This window comes from Nycticebus coucang, chromosome 18 (assembly GCF_027406575.1).
Source record: "Nycticebus coucang isolate mNycCou1 chromosome 18, mNycCou1.pri, whole genome shotgun sequence".
NCBI lineage: Eukaryota > Metazoa > Chordata > Mammalia > Primates > Lorisidae > Nycticebus > Nycticebus coucang.
Window position 1 is genome coordinate 75832562 of NC_069797.1, and position 14719 is coordinate 75847280.

Consider the following 14719-nt stretch of genomic DNA (forward strand, 5'->3'; position numbering starts at 1 on the left):
CAGATGTCAGCCATCATCCCTACTGCCTTATCTGAAAAGGCTGCCTCCTCTTCCCTGGGGCCAGACACAACTGAGATGCTCTTTATCCCATTTTCCAGATTAGGAAATCCAGGTGCTAAGAGCTGCAGCCATGCACTGAGCCAGAGGCCTCACCGTTAGGTGCCAGGATTTGAGAGCTTGGAAAGCCCGGCTGTTGTGCTGCACTGAGGCAGGTGGGGGTGCAGGGTAGGGGTGGGGCTCTCTTCCACTGCTGACCACCCAGGGCTGGGGACACCAGAGCGACAGCATCCCCAGAGACAGCACAGTCCCCTGCCTGGGCCCCTGGCCTGAAAGCTTTGGCTGGATGCCCAGGAGCCCACGTCCTACCTTCCTGCTGTTCTTTCCTTTGCTGGCTGCCATGAGACGAGATGAAAGAACGCTACAGTTAGGAAGGAGAGACCTTGGCGTTCCCCTCTTCCTCCAGCCCCCTCAGGGGGCCTAGGTTTTGAAATAAGACACTGCTTGTCAGTCAGTGGGGCCAGTGGGAGCCGTCACAGCTGCCTATACCCCCAGCCTGGGCCCCCACTGGCTCATCTTTCTCTCAATTTCTCCTCCCCCGTCCCTCTTCATAGGGAGAACCACCAGGAAATGTTTTGGCTGGAGTAGGGGGTGGGCCCTCCGCTGGGGAAGGGGATGAGAGAAAACGTCCGGCCTTGGGAGTGTTCAGGCTGGCTCTGGGGAGAGCTGGTGGCCAGGCTGCTGTGCCTGCATCTCTGCCTGCTGGGTTTGCTCCCTGTCCCTGGTGCACTGGTCTTCCTCTTTGGAGCTGGGAGTAGGGATCAGGCTGAGCTAGGTGCTGAGATGGGGACCAAGCACTGCCGTCTTGGCCTGGGTCTTCCTCCCACTGTGCCAAGTGCATGTTGTAAGTGGACCAGCCTCACCCTCGGGCTTGACCACTGCCTGCCACGCTGAGATGCTCTGGTCAGAAGTCCTGCGGAGCCCTCTAGAGGTGTTTGTTTTAGTTTGTTTTAATATTGAGATGGGGTCTCACTATGTTGCCCAGGCCAGTCTGAAACTTCTGAGCTCAAACCATCCTCCCAACTCAGTTTCCCCAAGTAGCTGGGGCTATAGGGGTGGGGCCCATGCCTAGCCCCGGGGGATTTAACCCTTTCTGGGTCAGCACCAGCACCAGGGTCTGCCCTGTGCTTCCTGGTTCCTCCTGATATGAGCAGGAGTTGTAGGCGGAGAAGCAGGTGGACACTTGTTATCACCCAGCCTTGGGGCCAGGACAGTAGCAGTGACCAGAGTGGCTGCTGGGAGGTCAGCTCGCCTGCCTATCCACCCAGCCTTGTTTCCCCCATTTCTCATCTCTGGGCCTCTGGGGGTGGATTGCCAGAGTTCTGGTGGCAGCTAAGAGAAGGGAACTTGGGATGAGAGAGGTGGGCTTGGAGGATCCTGGAAAGCCATCTTCCCTCACCCCCAAAGCTCCCCTTCCCCAAGGGAGTGCTTAGGGAGGATGGTCACCCTGGATGAGGGGGAAGCCGGTGCCCATGAAGTTGACCCTGCAGAAGGCAAGCTCCTGTCGCCCCCCGCCCCCTTCCCCCAGGGTTTGGGGCTGTGCTCTGCTCTGCTGCCCTTCCTCTTTGGTCCTGGCTGTACCCTCCTGGCTCTTGCTTGTAAGAGATTCTGATAGCCCTGAAGCCTCTGCCAAAATGCAGTTTCCCGGGCCCTGGCCCCACCCTGTGTAGTCAGCAGCCTCTCCCTGCAGTGGGAGGTCTGGGCAGGAGGTTTGGTAAGTGCTGCTGCAGGCCCGGCCCCCAGCCTGCCTGCCCAGCCCAGTGCCAGGGGACCACTCTCAGAGGCCACCTGCATCTTGCCCAGTTGTTGGCAGGAGGTGAAAACATGTAGTACTCTCCTCTTGTTTTATCCACAGACCTCTCAGGAACCCACCAGGGGACCCTGCCTCCAGAATGGCAGCCTCAGCCCAATGTGTTTGTCCTTGGGATGGGATGTTACCCAAGTCATTGCCAGGGGACCCCATCTCAGCGTCTCAGTCCTAGCACCCTCCACCCGAGCTGCCCCTCCCCCATCACTGAGTAATCCTCCCCACCCGCCTGGTTCCTGCCGCTGCAGGGAAACTTTTGCAGGGAGCCAGCTGACACATTTGGCCTCCATTATTTGTTTTTGAACAGGAATGAAGGGAGAGAGTGGTAAGAAAGTGATGGGGGGTGGGGGTGATGGAGCAGGGGAAGGTCAGAGAGAGAGGAGGAAAGATCTGGAAAGTCCAGACATGTGCTTTCCAAGCAGGTGCCAGCTATGAGATCATCTGGAGGGTGGCTGCCTGCCCCAAGCCCTGCCCACGGCCAGGAAAGAACATTCCGCCAGGGGATGGTCGCTGGAAACGAGACCTGGGAGCTTGCCCTTGGCTCACTCTCTGCTGCTTTGAGAGCCCCGGGTGGATTTGTTTCAATTTTAGGGACAATGCAGGAGGCTGTCATTTCGCTCCTTGCCTTTATTAATTTCTCATTAATCATGAGTGACCACATACTGCATTCTTACACAACTCCACAAGCTGGACCCAAAGCTTTGTGAAGGTACTGTGGGCGGCACAGAGAGGTTGGGTAACTGGCCCCAGGCCACACAGCTGGAAGTGACCAGCCTCCTCAGCTTTGGACTCTAGAGGCCATGATCTCTGTGCCACAGTTTCAGCCTCTGGTCCTGCTCCTCAGCCAAGTGGAAGGGTACATGACCTGCTAGCTGTCCCATCAGGTAATAGGGATGCCTCTGTGGCCCATTTGGGTGGGAGGCAAGGGGCTTCAGAAGGTCAGAGGGGTACAGAGAACAGAGTCCAGGGTCACCCAGCTTGACTCCAAGATGCCCCTTGAGGGCAGCATGAGACTGGTCACTGAGCTATTGGAGCCCTGTGGGTTCCTTGCTTTGTTTGGGGACCCTCTGCTGGCCTCCGCCCACCCCACTGCTCCAGACTAACCTGGGGCCATTGTGGGTCAGGGTCACAGAGAAGCTCTTTGTTGTTGACTTTGTGATGTTAATGAAAGGCAGCAGAGATCTTTTTGCCTCTGTATCCTTTGGTGAGTCATGTTATGACTCAGTTACTTTGCCTATAAAGTGGGTTGAGTAACACTCTGTCTTAAAGGGTTTTGGGAGAACCAAATGAGAGGCGTTGCACAGAAGCCCTTTGTGGAGTGATACTGACCAGGGGTTTGCTGGATCCCAGCTGAAGATGGGGTGTTTGTGTGGACTTGGTACTCAGGAGGAACTTGGGGAATGCCCAGACCTCCTGGGAAGTTCAGGTCCCAGTTCCACTTAGGTCCCTTGCTGCTTTTTGGTTTGCTTAGATTCCCGCCAGTAAAGGGACTTAACACAGAGTGGAGGAGATTGGATGACCACATGTCTGCCAGTGAGTGCTCACTTCCATCCTACCCACCCCAAGGATGTTCCTGGCGCCCTCCCCTCCCCAGCCCTCCTGACCTGTACCATGTGGCTGGGCATGGGAAGATGGGGTACCACGTGACCGGGCATGGGAAGATGGGTCCAGCTGTGGGAGGTCGTGTGGTGGGGGACTAGGGTGCGGGAGGAAGACCTCCCAGGAAAGCCCAGCTGTGCAGGAAGCCTCTGGGCTTGTGAGTAGGACTCCCAGAATTTGTGGCTGTGGGGCCCTTTCCTGCCTGCAGCTGAGCCTCCTGAGGTCCAGTAGGGGGGATATGATCCTGTTCCCAGGGTGCTGCCCACCTAGAATGCTGCTCTGGCTACAGCCCCTACCCCTTCCTGGCCCCTTTTCCTGCTATGGAGGGGCTGCCCTAGGGCCACCTGTACTTGGAAAGGGCTTCCACTGAGCTGGCTGGCCCTGCACACCCCCAGGCCTGGCCTGACTTCTAACCCCCAAGCAGGGCTGTCTCTACTACCCGGGAGCCTCAGCCCAAAGGAACTCCACTGCCTCTCTGTGTCTCCTGGGAAAGACAGGGCTTTCGTGCCCCCTACCCCCAGGGACCCTGCACATATTGGAGCTAAGAAGAACTCACCCACCCAGCAGGTATTTACCTGCCTGCTTAGGGTCTGTGGGTGGAATCTGAAGTCTCTGGGCTATGGCAGACCCAGGCCTCCAGGGGCCATGAATCCCACTGTTTAAAAGGAGAGGCTGGTGTGGGGCCTTGGCAGGGCTCTGCAAAGGGCTGGGAAGGTGTTCACAGCTGTGAGAAGTTCAGGCCCAGCCTTTAGGCAGGAGGACAGGTCACAGAGCAGTGAGTTGGGATCTGTCCAGGGAAGACACCTCCACATCTCCCAGCTCCCTGCTGTGAGTGCAGCCAGGTCCCAGGCCTCAGGCCTCAGGCCTTCTAGTCTCAGGAACTGGTACCTTAGCCCCGGAGTCACCTGGGCCTGGGAAGGCCAGGCAGCCTCATGAATCTGGGTGCTCCCTGGCCCCCTGCTTGGGCTGTTGTCCCTCCTGAACTGACCACCTGCCCCCTGCAGTGTGCCCCAGGGTATCCAGCACAGCCCCAATGCAGCTCGCCTCCCCTGAAACATGCACATGGTGATGTGTGCAGAGGATGCCCCCTGGGGGTGTGCACTGGTGGGACACTGGGAGCCTAGGAGCCTTGGGGAGCTCCTGAGTGGAGAACCTGTTCAGGTTACTCACTAGCTTACACCTGCCCTGGGCACCTGCCGTGTTAGGACACTGACTCCTTGTCGCATGGCGACCTATGAGGTCCGACATCATCTGGCAGCTTCCTGGACACAGGCTCCTCCTACAGCAGGGCATTCGCCTTGCTCGTGGCCTCCTGGGGAGACTCTCCTGGATCATCTCCTGGCTGCCTTGTTTGAGTCCCTGCTTAAGTGCCACCATATTGAAGGACCCCCGTGTCACCACTGATGAAGCAGCCTTCACATGCCTGTGGGTGGCTTTCTGTGAGGCACAAATGGGTACTGAGAGTCGTGGGATTTATTCTTCCCGTGCCCTCCATGAAGGCAGGAGACACTGGCCTGTGTTGTGGGCACCTGGCGTGTCACATGTGGGTGCCTGGAGAGCACAGGAGGGCACAGGGGAGGGAAGGCTTTGTCCAGCTGGAGCAGTGAGGGGAGGCTTCCTGCATGCAGATACTAGGACAGAGGCCAAAGGGGTATTGGCTTGACTTAGCAGATAGCCACAGCAGCTAAGGTATTGCTATTAAATGGGTTGTATGTGGTTGGTGCTAAGGGATTAGAGAGAGAGAGAGAGAGAGATCCCTGGGCTCTGGAGTCCTCAGGGAAGGCCAAGTTCCGGGTGAGTGGGGCAGCCCAAGCAGAGGCCCAGGGTGAGAATGACATCCAGAGGAGCAGGGCAGCGTGGGTGGCCCTGTCTGCCTCGTTGCTGGAGCTGGATCCAAAGCTGAGCCACCACCAGCTAGCTTAGCTTCTCTGGGGGTGAAGCAGAAAGGTGTTTCCAGGGGACTGACCCAGCACAGGTGGATGGGAAGGGACAGAAGCTCCGGGAGGCTGAGTTGGGGTAGAGCTGTGGGAACAGAGAAGCAAGATGAGTTCCAGAAGCGCTCTGAGGAAGACGTGGCCAGAGCCGGGTTTTCCCTTTGCAGTGGGAGAGGTCCCGTCTTGCACATAACACCCCCACCCCCATGCCTGGCTCTGGGCCAGCCAGGCACCATGGACGTGTTCCACCTGCAGGCCGCTCTTGTCCCTTGGCCGGGGCTACCTAAAGCACTGTGTTGAGAAGGATTCTGAGGCCAGGAGGGGAACTTCTGCTCCAAGTTGGCAGTGGTAGCCATGGGGGAGGGAAAGGCGGTGGGGTGCCCAGGGCGCCTCCTGTTTGCCACCCTCGCCCTGTGCCTGCCTCGGGACTGCAAGCCCTGCCAGTCCACATTCTGTCCCAGTCCTGGTAGGGAAACCAGTGGGGCAATCAGGCTGGGACATGAGGAGACCAGACAGCCAGGGTTGGGGGGAGGTGGCCCTTGACAGCACTTAGGGCCCAGTCATTCTGGGCCCTGCCAAAGTTCCTACTTGGAGCTGTTCCTGGCAGCACATCATGTCGGAGCACCCTGCTCTGCTCGGGGTTGTTTAGCCGGTGCCTCCTCCCCCGGCCCTGTTTGCCTTTTTTAGTTTGATTCATTTGTTGTCATTGCTGCCATCCTTACCCCACAGTCGCCATGCAGCCAGCCACCAAGCTCAGTGCTGTCCAAGCATGTCCTGTAACCCTCGTAGCTCAGAGAGGCTAAACTGCTGGCCTGTGGGCCTCTGACCCCAGGGCCTTTGCAGGGCCTTGAGGGGAACACTGACAAGGAAGCAAGGTTTGAGGAGTGGCTTAGAGTTCAGAGAGAGTGGCCTGGTGGGCTCACCAATGCCGCAAGCCTGCTGCAGGCTGAGCCATTGACAAAATGCCAACTCCCGTGTGTGCACAGTCTCATTTGGGGGACGGTTTCAGAGTCGGCAAGAGTGAGGGCGCTGAGCTGCACGTACCCACTTACCTACTTGCAAATAGTGACTTTGGGTGCCTTCTGGAACCTTTTACCTTCCAACTGTGTGGGGGTACCACATTCAAGGTTTAGGGAAAGCTGGCCTGTGTCGTGGGCTTGCAGATGTTAGCCGTACAGGCAACCCATCAGTGACCATTTGAAGAAGGCTGTGTTGCTGTGTCCTTGTCTCGCAGATGCAGTCCAGAGAGGTTAGGGCACTGACCCTGGGACACACAGCAAGAGCCCAGGCTGCACAGAGCAGTGCTGAAAGGGAGGATGCTGAGCGCCTCAAAGGACAGGCCAGGAGGACTGTGGAGTCAGCAGAGTGAGGGCTGCTCAGCCCATGAACATTTAACAAGCATCTACTTTGTGTGGGTACCTCATTGGCTCTAGGAGGGAGGCTGGAACTGCCTCTGGGTTCAGATGCTGGCTGACAAGTTTATTAATATCTTAATCTGCCTTGTTGTTTGAAAACGGGGACAGATTTGGAGATTAATGGGGTCGTGTAAGAAACCGATGCAGGGTAGGCTGATGGTGGGAAGGGGACATCTCAGCAGCCCATCACCCTAGCAGTGGTGTTACTACTTGTGTGGGGTGACAGATGAGCTGTTCATGCCTCAGTTAGTTCTGTGTCCTCCAGCAAGTGTGAGGCGGAGCTCCCGGGGCCAGGTGGGGACTGAGGCTGGCCCTTGCTGGGGAGAGCAGATGCAGATGAGAGAGGCTTGCTGATAGACCACAACTGTGCCGATGCCATGGGCACTCAGGCCTCTGCCCAAGCTGCCCCTGCCGGTTATGTGGTGTGCTGGCTTCTGCAGGCTGTTTGGTGGGACATCACCAGCTGGACACGTGGGCTGCAGTTTGTGTTGGTAGAAAAGCTGGGGGCAGATTGTGTTGTGGGGTGTTGGCAGGGGATCCGAGGGGAGAACTGAGAAGGCCAAGAGGCCAGTGAGGGAGAAGTGGGGAAGCCACCTCTGAGTTTCCTGGGCTGTGATCAGAAGGGGTGACCTTCCAGGGGACATGTCTGGGGTCAGCCTCCTTCCTGGAAGAGGATGCGGTGTGGAGAAGGAGGCTTCCAAGAGCTGGCCGGGATGGGAACAGCTGGGCCTAGTTTCCAAGTGAGCTTCCTGAGTGGTGGGGTCAGAAGGGATCTGACTGCTTGCCTAGGGGGTGCTAGCCGCGTCCTCCTTGGGCACACCATCCCCCCAATCTTCCTGTCCCCAAGCTGCGGCCGGTCAGTAGGGGGCAGTGGAGGCTTCAGAGGTCCTTGGAGAGGACTTGGCACAGGGGTTTTTACAAATCTGTCGTATCACACCCCCAGCTGCCCCCCCCCAGCATTTTTCCTGGGGCTGTCACGCCTGCGGGGGGTGGAGGAAACACCCCCCACCCCAGGCTGGAGAAAGCAGAGCTGTGTTGACACAAACCCTGGCTGAACCCACATGCTCCCTGTTGCCAGCAGCTGATGCCTTGGAAGCGGGGAAGTGACCTCATAGCAGGGGCCCGGGGAGTGCCCACCACACATCCCCACTCTTGGCTCCTGGTCCCCACTCTGGAAGAGGAACCGGATCCCGGCCCCTTGGAGCTGCCCCGGAAGACCCCAGCCCGGTGGCGGCTGACGGTGCTGTAGGGTTCCATCCTCCTGCCAGACAATGCCAACAGGCAGAAGCCAGGACTGCAAAGAAGCATCTGTCTGTCTGATGGAAGAACAGTTTTTATCTTTGGTGATTTTAAAAATCATGCCTTCCCAGCACAAAAAAATTGAATGAGACAAATTTAAAGAAAACTATCAACTATAATTGCATCCTACAGAAAGAAGTATTGTTACCATGATGTTTCCTTTGCTTTGTTTTTTTTTTTTTTCTCTTTATGTACTAATGCAGTTTTTTTTTTTTTTTTTTTTAAACAAAATCAAGACCAGGTACTTCTCCCTGCCTCATGTGAGATGCCGCCCCCTCATGGGTCTTCATTCTCCACACTGTTTGCCCAGACCTTTGCCTCCACATTGCTGCAGGAGGGTAAGGGATGTTTAAAACCCGTCTCGTGGCTGGCAGAACTCAAAAACAGGGTGGGGAGCTTTTAACAGAGAGTGGCTCCCAGCTAGGGGCGGGGCAGGAATGGGGCCCCTGGACGCTTCTCTCTGCTGTCTCGTGGGGTTGTCCATGGGCTGGATGAACGAGAACCAGCCAGGTAACTGCCTTGCCTGGGCTCCAGCCCTGGATGTGACCTTGGCCAATGTCCTCAACTTATGTTCCCTTCTGTAAAATGGGCTCATAAAAATGTTGCCCAGGCAATGCCTGTGGCTCAGTGAGTATGGCGCCGGCCCCATATTCCGAGGGTGGCAGGTTCAAACCTGGCCCCGGCCAAACTGCAACCAAAAAAAAAAAATAGCCAGGTGTGGGTTGGGCGCCTGTAATCCCAGCTACTGGGAAGCTGAGGCAAGAGAATCGCCTAAGCCCAAGAACTGGAGGTTGCTGTGAGCTGTGATACCACGGTACTCTACTGAGGGTGACAGAGTGAGACTGTCTCTTAAAAAAAACAAAAACAAATGTTGCTCAAGAGCCCTTGATGAGAAGCAAACATCGTGGAGCAAAGTCCTGAGGATGGGCCTGGCGTGGCGTGCAGCCTGTGTTAGCGCTGCTGTCCTCACCCCCTTGCACTAGCAGATGTGCTGGCAGATGCTGTGGTTGGGTTTTCCCTACTGTCCTCCTCCACCTGCAGCCTCTCATTCATTTGTTCATTCATTTATTCTCTTGCTAAGGCACCCTGTGTGCCAGGCCTGCTGCTGTGATCTGGGGTAGAGAGGGCAGGGACCGCTCCCTGACCCAGGTTGGCGGTTGTAACTCAAGGTCCTTGGAGACTAGACCTGAGGACTGTCCCACAACTCCGTCCTCAGACAGTAGGGGCACAGGGGCAAGGCTAGCATCAGCCTCTGTGCCCTGTTTCCTAAGCAGTTGAAGGAGAGTGACAGGCAGGAGGGAAGGAGGTTTTGTGAGAACTGTGGGGGCTGCATATGGGGCGCTGGGAACACTGCCCGCAGCACTTACTTAGTGTGAGCTGCTGTTTTGAGAATCTCCTTGGATCTCTGGACGCTGATGACCGTAGAGGAAATGCTCTTTCTGGAAGCCATCAAGGGGAAACACTGCAGCGGTGGAACAGAGCTGCTGACTGCGAGCCGCTGCAGGACCACAGTCACCATTCTCATGAGGGAGGCCAGCCCTCCCAGCGTCCCCTCTCCAGGAGCTCGGTGCCCTGGGCTGAGAAGTGGCATCTGGATAGCCCTTTGTCGGTGCCAATCCTACGGGTCCGAGAATCCCCCACCCCGTGTGGAAGGCCTCCCGCTCTGACCACTGTGCTCTAACAGGACACTTTGGGCTTTGAGTAACAGGCAGCCCAACACAGAATGGCCTGAGCTCTAAAGAGAATTTACAGTCCCGCAAAATGAGATGTCCTGAACCTGGGCTGTTCAAGGACGTCTTAGGGGACCCTCTGTCCTGCCATCCCCAGCCACGCTCTATGGAAGGAGAGCCTCCCTTCCTGAGAGCCAGGAAAGCTTCCTGAAGTCCCTCAGCGGCCCTCCCTCACGAGTCACCAGGCGGCTGTGCATTTGGCCACTGGCCGTTGGCTGAGACCCAACCTGGTGTCTCCTGTTCTAGAGCAGGAGGCGGCCCAGACAGGGCAGAAAGGGGTTTGCCAGGACAGGATAGGGTTGGACAAGAGGGATGACTCCTCAGGTGACCATCCTTCTTTAGGTGGGATGGCAGGGCTGGGGCCCCCACACAACACCGCATCATTGAGGGGCTCTTGTGCCTCATCAGCCAGAGGCATTGATCCCTGTGGCTTTTCCACCCAACCCATGGTCCAGCTGCACCAGAAGCAGCAGCAGCATCCCTGGCACTGACCCACTTGCTTTCGAGGGGTCAGGAGGCTTAGGCTGGAGTCAGACCTCTGGCTGTCTGCAGAGGGAGAAGGCTGGGGAGCGGGCTGTTCTTCACTCACCCACAGGAGCGCATCCTGCCCTCTCCTCCTCGGGGTCCCCTGGATGCGACCTGCTCATTTTCTTCTCTCCTCTTCCTCCCGCCCCTGCCGTGTGGTGCTGATTAAGTCCTTCTGCCCCTTGGTAGATGGGCACAGAGAGGAGCTGGCCCTGGGCCTCCCCCAGCCGGGACTTCCCAGCACTGAGGAGAAGGCGTTTCGTGTGTGCCTGTGCGTTTCTGGGGTATCAGGAGCACTAGGCTGCAGCTGTCACACGTGTCAGTTCCTCAGAGTTGTCAGAGGCCTTGGGTCTGATGTTTGTGGCTGGGGCTCTCTGGGCAGCTCTGCTCTGCCCTGCTCTCTGGAGAAGTTTCCTTAGAATATGGCTGTGCAGCCTGGTGGCAAGACCGGCTCAGGCTCCGGCTCTAGGCCTGGCTCCGGCTCCGGCTCTAGGCCTGGCTCCGGCCCCTTTCAGCTGTGTGGCCTGGGCACTGGCCGTCAGCTCTCCGCACCACATCTCACCCTGCCGACCTCACAGAGCTTCTGAGAGTGTTGTGAGCGCTGGTCTTCCCACTGCCCTCGTGAGGGCTTGTTGGTGGTTCCAGGAGGCCAAGGTGGGCCCTCCACAGATTCTTTCCTGGTAGCACTTGAACCATGACCTCCTCATCCTATCAACCCTCACATACAAGGCCTTTCTGGGCACCCTGGCCCTTAAGGGTTCATATTTGCTCTTGCATGTGAAACAGACTTGATAGGCGCGGAGTGAGAGTGAGGGTTTGATGAACACAGGAGAGGTGGGCCGACCTTCTTGCACTGAACTTTTGTGGCAGACCTGGGGCCTCTGATCCCCAATTCAGAAGGGTGGTTGGCCGTGGAACTAGGACAGGACTCTATCTGCAGCCACCATCGCTGGGGGGAGGAAGGTGGGGAAGCCTGCAGAGGAAGCAGGGTGCTCACCCAACCTGCCAGAAGTCAGGCTGCCAATGGGGCTCCTGGCGGTAACTGGTGCTTCCTGCGGCCCGTGCTATCCTGGGGGCTCTTTACCCAGAGTGAGTACCTCCCTTAGTTGATTCTGTTATTATTCCCATTTCACATAAGAGCAGCCCAAGGCACAGAGAAGAAAAGTGACCTGATCAAGGCTGCAGGGCTGGTGGGTGTGGCAGTGGGAGGGGTTGAATTCAAGAAGATAGGCTCCGGAGTCCCTGTCCCTAACCACTGCCATTCATGTCCTGGGCCAGCCCTCTTAATTTAGCTTCTTCTTGCTGTAGTGGAGAGCCTGAGGCCCAGAGAGGTGCAGCAACTTGGCCACAGCCACACAGCAGGTCACAGCCATGTGGGGAGCATGGTGACGGTGAGTTCTGTGTGCAGGTTGATGGTCACCCTGCTCTGGGCTTTCAGCTCCGTCTCCACCTGGCTGTCTTGTGCTGTTGGAGGGCGTTTGGCCTGTGGCCTCCCTTGTGGGTGTAGGGCATACCACTGCCACACCGTGGGGATATGGGGGGCATATCCCTTCTAAGCTGTGTCTCTGACGCCTTTGAGGTCTTTCCCCTGCACACGCTGACTTAGTTCACCGGGAGGGCTGGGTGCGTGTCCCTTAGCCTCAAGGCCCATTTGTGTCCCTGTGAGGGTGCTTTGCGGTCACTCAGAATGCCTGCCTGACGCCTGCAGGGAGCTGACAGAGTTAATGGTCGATCCGTTTGCTTCCTGGACCTCTCTCCAGCTTTCCCAGAGAAAGGGCGGGAGCAGGGAGACTATGTTCAGAGGAAGAGGTGGGTGGGGGAGCAGGGTGCTCTCCTGCAAAGACACCTCCATGTTTAATTCCAGCACTTCTGCAGCCCAGCTGTTGGGAGCGGAGGGTGGAGAGAGGGTTTCCAATAAGCAAAGAGGATAGAATGAATGTGAGATTCATTATTGGGATTTGGCAAAGTAAAGAGCCCCACTTTCTCCCCTGAGATGGGAGTGGGTGGGACTGGAGCTAGCAGGGCGGGGGTGTTGGACAAGTGCCCCTCCCAGGTTGGGGGGGCTGCTTCCCTGGGCCGTGGGCCCCTTCCTTCCTGCAGAACTTCAGCCTGGAGTCATCGTCCCTGCTGCCCCCACTGGAGGGAGTGGCTGGCATCTGGCCCTGCCACTTACACCTTTTTTGCTGCACCCGGTCCTGGCCTCTTGGTAGAGGCTGGGACTGAGGTAGGCAGGCAGCCTGTTGATGGGGGGTGGGGGTGGGGTGGGGAGTGAAGGTCCTGGGGCTCCTGCAAGGTGAGCTTACCCTCCTGGCCTTGGCGAGGACACCAGGGAGAAAGCCAGGTACAGGCAGGCTGTCAAGAATGTTCCCAGGCGTCTCTTAGGTGGGAGAGTGTGGCTGGGCTCTAGAAGTTTTGTTTGGGGTGGAGGAGTAGAGGGCACAGAGGCAGGGCCCTGCATAAGCTCTGGGCTGCACTGTGCACTGGTCCCCTTCCTCAGTGTACAGAGGAAGAAATGGGAGGCCCAGGCGCAGGCCTCTTGCCCCGGGGTCAGTGGGCATCCTCTGTGTCAACAATGCCCCATACGACAGCTGTTGTGGTACTTGTGACCTGGGGCACCTTGGTCTCTCATGGACTCTGGCTGTCTTATGCCAGCAGGGCCCTGTGAGGGAAGCAAGGTGCAGAAGTAGGTGGAAATGAGAAGTCTGGAGACAGGTGAGGCCTCTGTGGTTTGCCCTGAGTCCAGGACTAGCAGCCTGGTTCCCAGAGACAGACCACTGGCCCTCCGCACTACACCCCCACCCCACCAGTCACCCCTCACTCCAGGACCTCCCCATGGGAAGCCTGAATAACCTGGGCTCAGAGAGAGTACATTCATTTTGTCAGACAAGTGGCACCCTTTATGGAACCGGCTGTCTCTCATGGAGGGAAAGGGGACTGTCTGTACTCTTGGGGATCTCTTGTCCATCAGGGACAAGGCAAGGGCTTGTGGACCACTCTGGTCTTCTAATGGTTCTGGCAGGAAGGCTGCAGATGGGCCAACCATCACTCCTGGTCACCCTTCTGTGGTGGCCAAGTGCCACGCTGACAGAGCTTAGGTGAGCCCTACGTGTATCCTAGGAGAATCATTAGTCAGGGGCTAAGAATGGAGCTCCTGTCCTCAGAGGGTTTTCACTGTGCCTAGCCCCTTCTGGTGCCCTGGCCTGTAGCCCTGCTGCCTGTGGGCACCTCCAGAAGCGTCTCCTGGGCCCTGCCCCAGGTCAGAGGTAACATTGGGAACACTGGCTTGGGCTGGTGACTGTGGCTGGTTCTTGGCTCCTGGCCCTGTCCTGTGCTGTGTCTCCTGCGGCTGGGCATGGACAAGGAACCCGTGACCCATCAGTGTCATGTGGGACATGACTATTGGAGGGCCTGGGCAAAAGGAAGTGATGGGTAGGAGAGGCTGTCAGGACACAGACAGTTCTTACAAGACTGCCATGAGGGAACAGATGGTCACAGAGCCATTCGCAGCCTGGGCCCTACTCCAAGTGCCACACACATACTGCTTCCCTCCACATGGCAGCCTCAAGGAGGCTCCCTGGCCTGGTCCCCATTTCCGAGATAACAGGGCCCCTTGGCTCCAGACTGATGGAGCCAGGACTTGCCCCTGAGCAGGTGGCCTCCGGGGCTGTGCTCCTGCCCTTCTTCTCCCTCCAGCACCTGGGTAGTGGGAGCAGCAGAATAAGGACCCTAGACACGATTTATGCCCTCATCCCCAGCACTGGGGGATGTGCTGGATGACAAGGCAGAGAATTAGTCTACAGATGGACTAGGGCTGCTAGTCAGCTGTTAAAATAGGGAGGTTACAACCCTGGATGGTCTCCGCAGGCCCCCGGAAGTCACAAAGGTTCTTCAGAGTGGCAGAGACTGCTGAGTGGTGCAGCGTGAGAAGGACTTGGTGGAGGAGGGAGGCTGTGAGCCCAGCAATGTGGGTGGAAAACACAGGGAACATTCTCCCTGGAGCCTCCAGAGGGAAGGTAGTCCTGCGACAGCTCGGTTTCAGCCTGGTGAGACTGTGTTTTAAGCCTCCTATTACTGCTGTAGTGTTCTATAGCGACAACAGGAACCGTAACATGGTTAGGAAGTGGCGCTCCCACCCTGGAGGAATTAGGAGAGATTCTCTCAGGTATCTCAAGCCATGGAGATGTGGGGCTCCCCTAGACTCTTCCAGCGTCATAGCCAGTAGGACGGCTCATCCTCGGCTGGGTGGGAAAGAAACAGCGTCAAAACCATGTCCCCTTCTTGCAGGTGGGGGCGAGGGTGTGGCCCACGCACATGCTTCCTCCTGTGTGCCTTTTTTTTTCAGACTTAGCATTT

The 14719-nt window shown here is 57.4% G+C and overlaps 1 protein-coding gene across 5 annotated transcripts in view; it reads left to right on the forward strand.

Moving 5' to 3' along the window:
* The window catches only part of SEPTIN9 (septin 9), a 170967-nt gene that overhangs the window by 112149 nt on the left and 44099 nt on the right, over positions 1-14719 (forward strand). Inside the window, exon 1 of one of the 5 annotated variants that reach the window (XM_053567618.1) lies at positions 14302-14409. The exons of the other annotated variants lie outside the window; for them this stretch is intronic. The gene's annotated coding sequence lies outside the window, so the exon portion shown is untranslated. Of the gene's footprint in view, positions 1-14301; positions 14410-14719 lie in introns of those variants that run through there. 5 annotated transcript variants of the gene reach the window in all.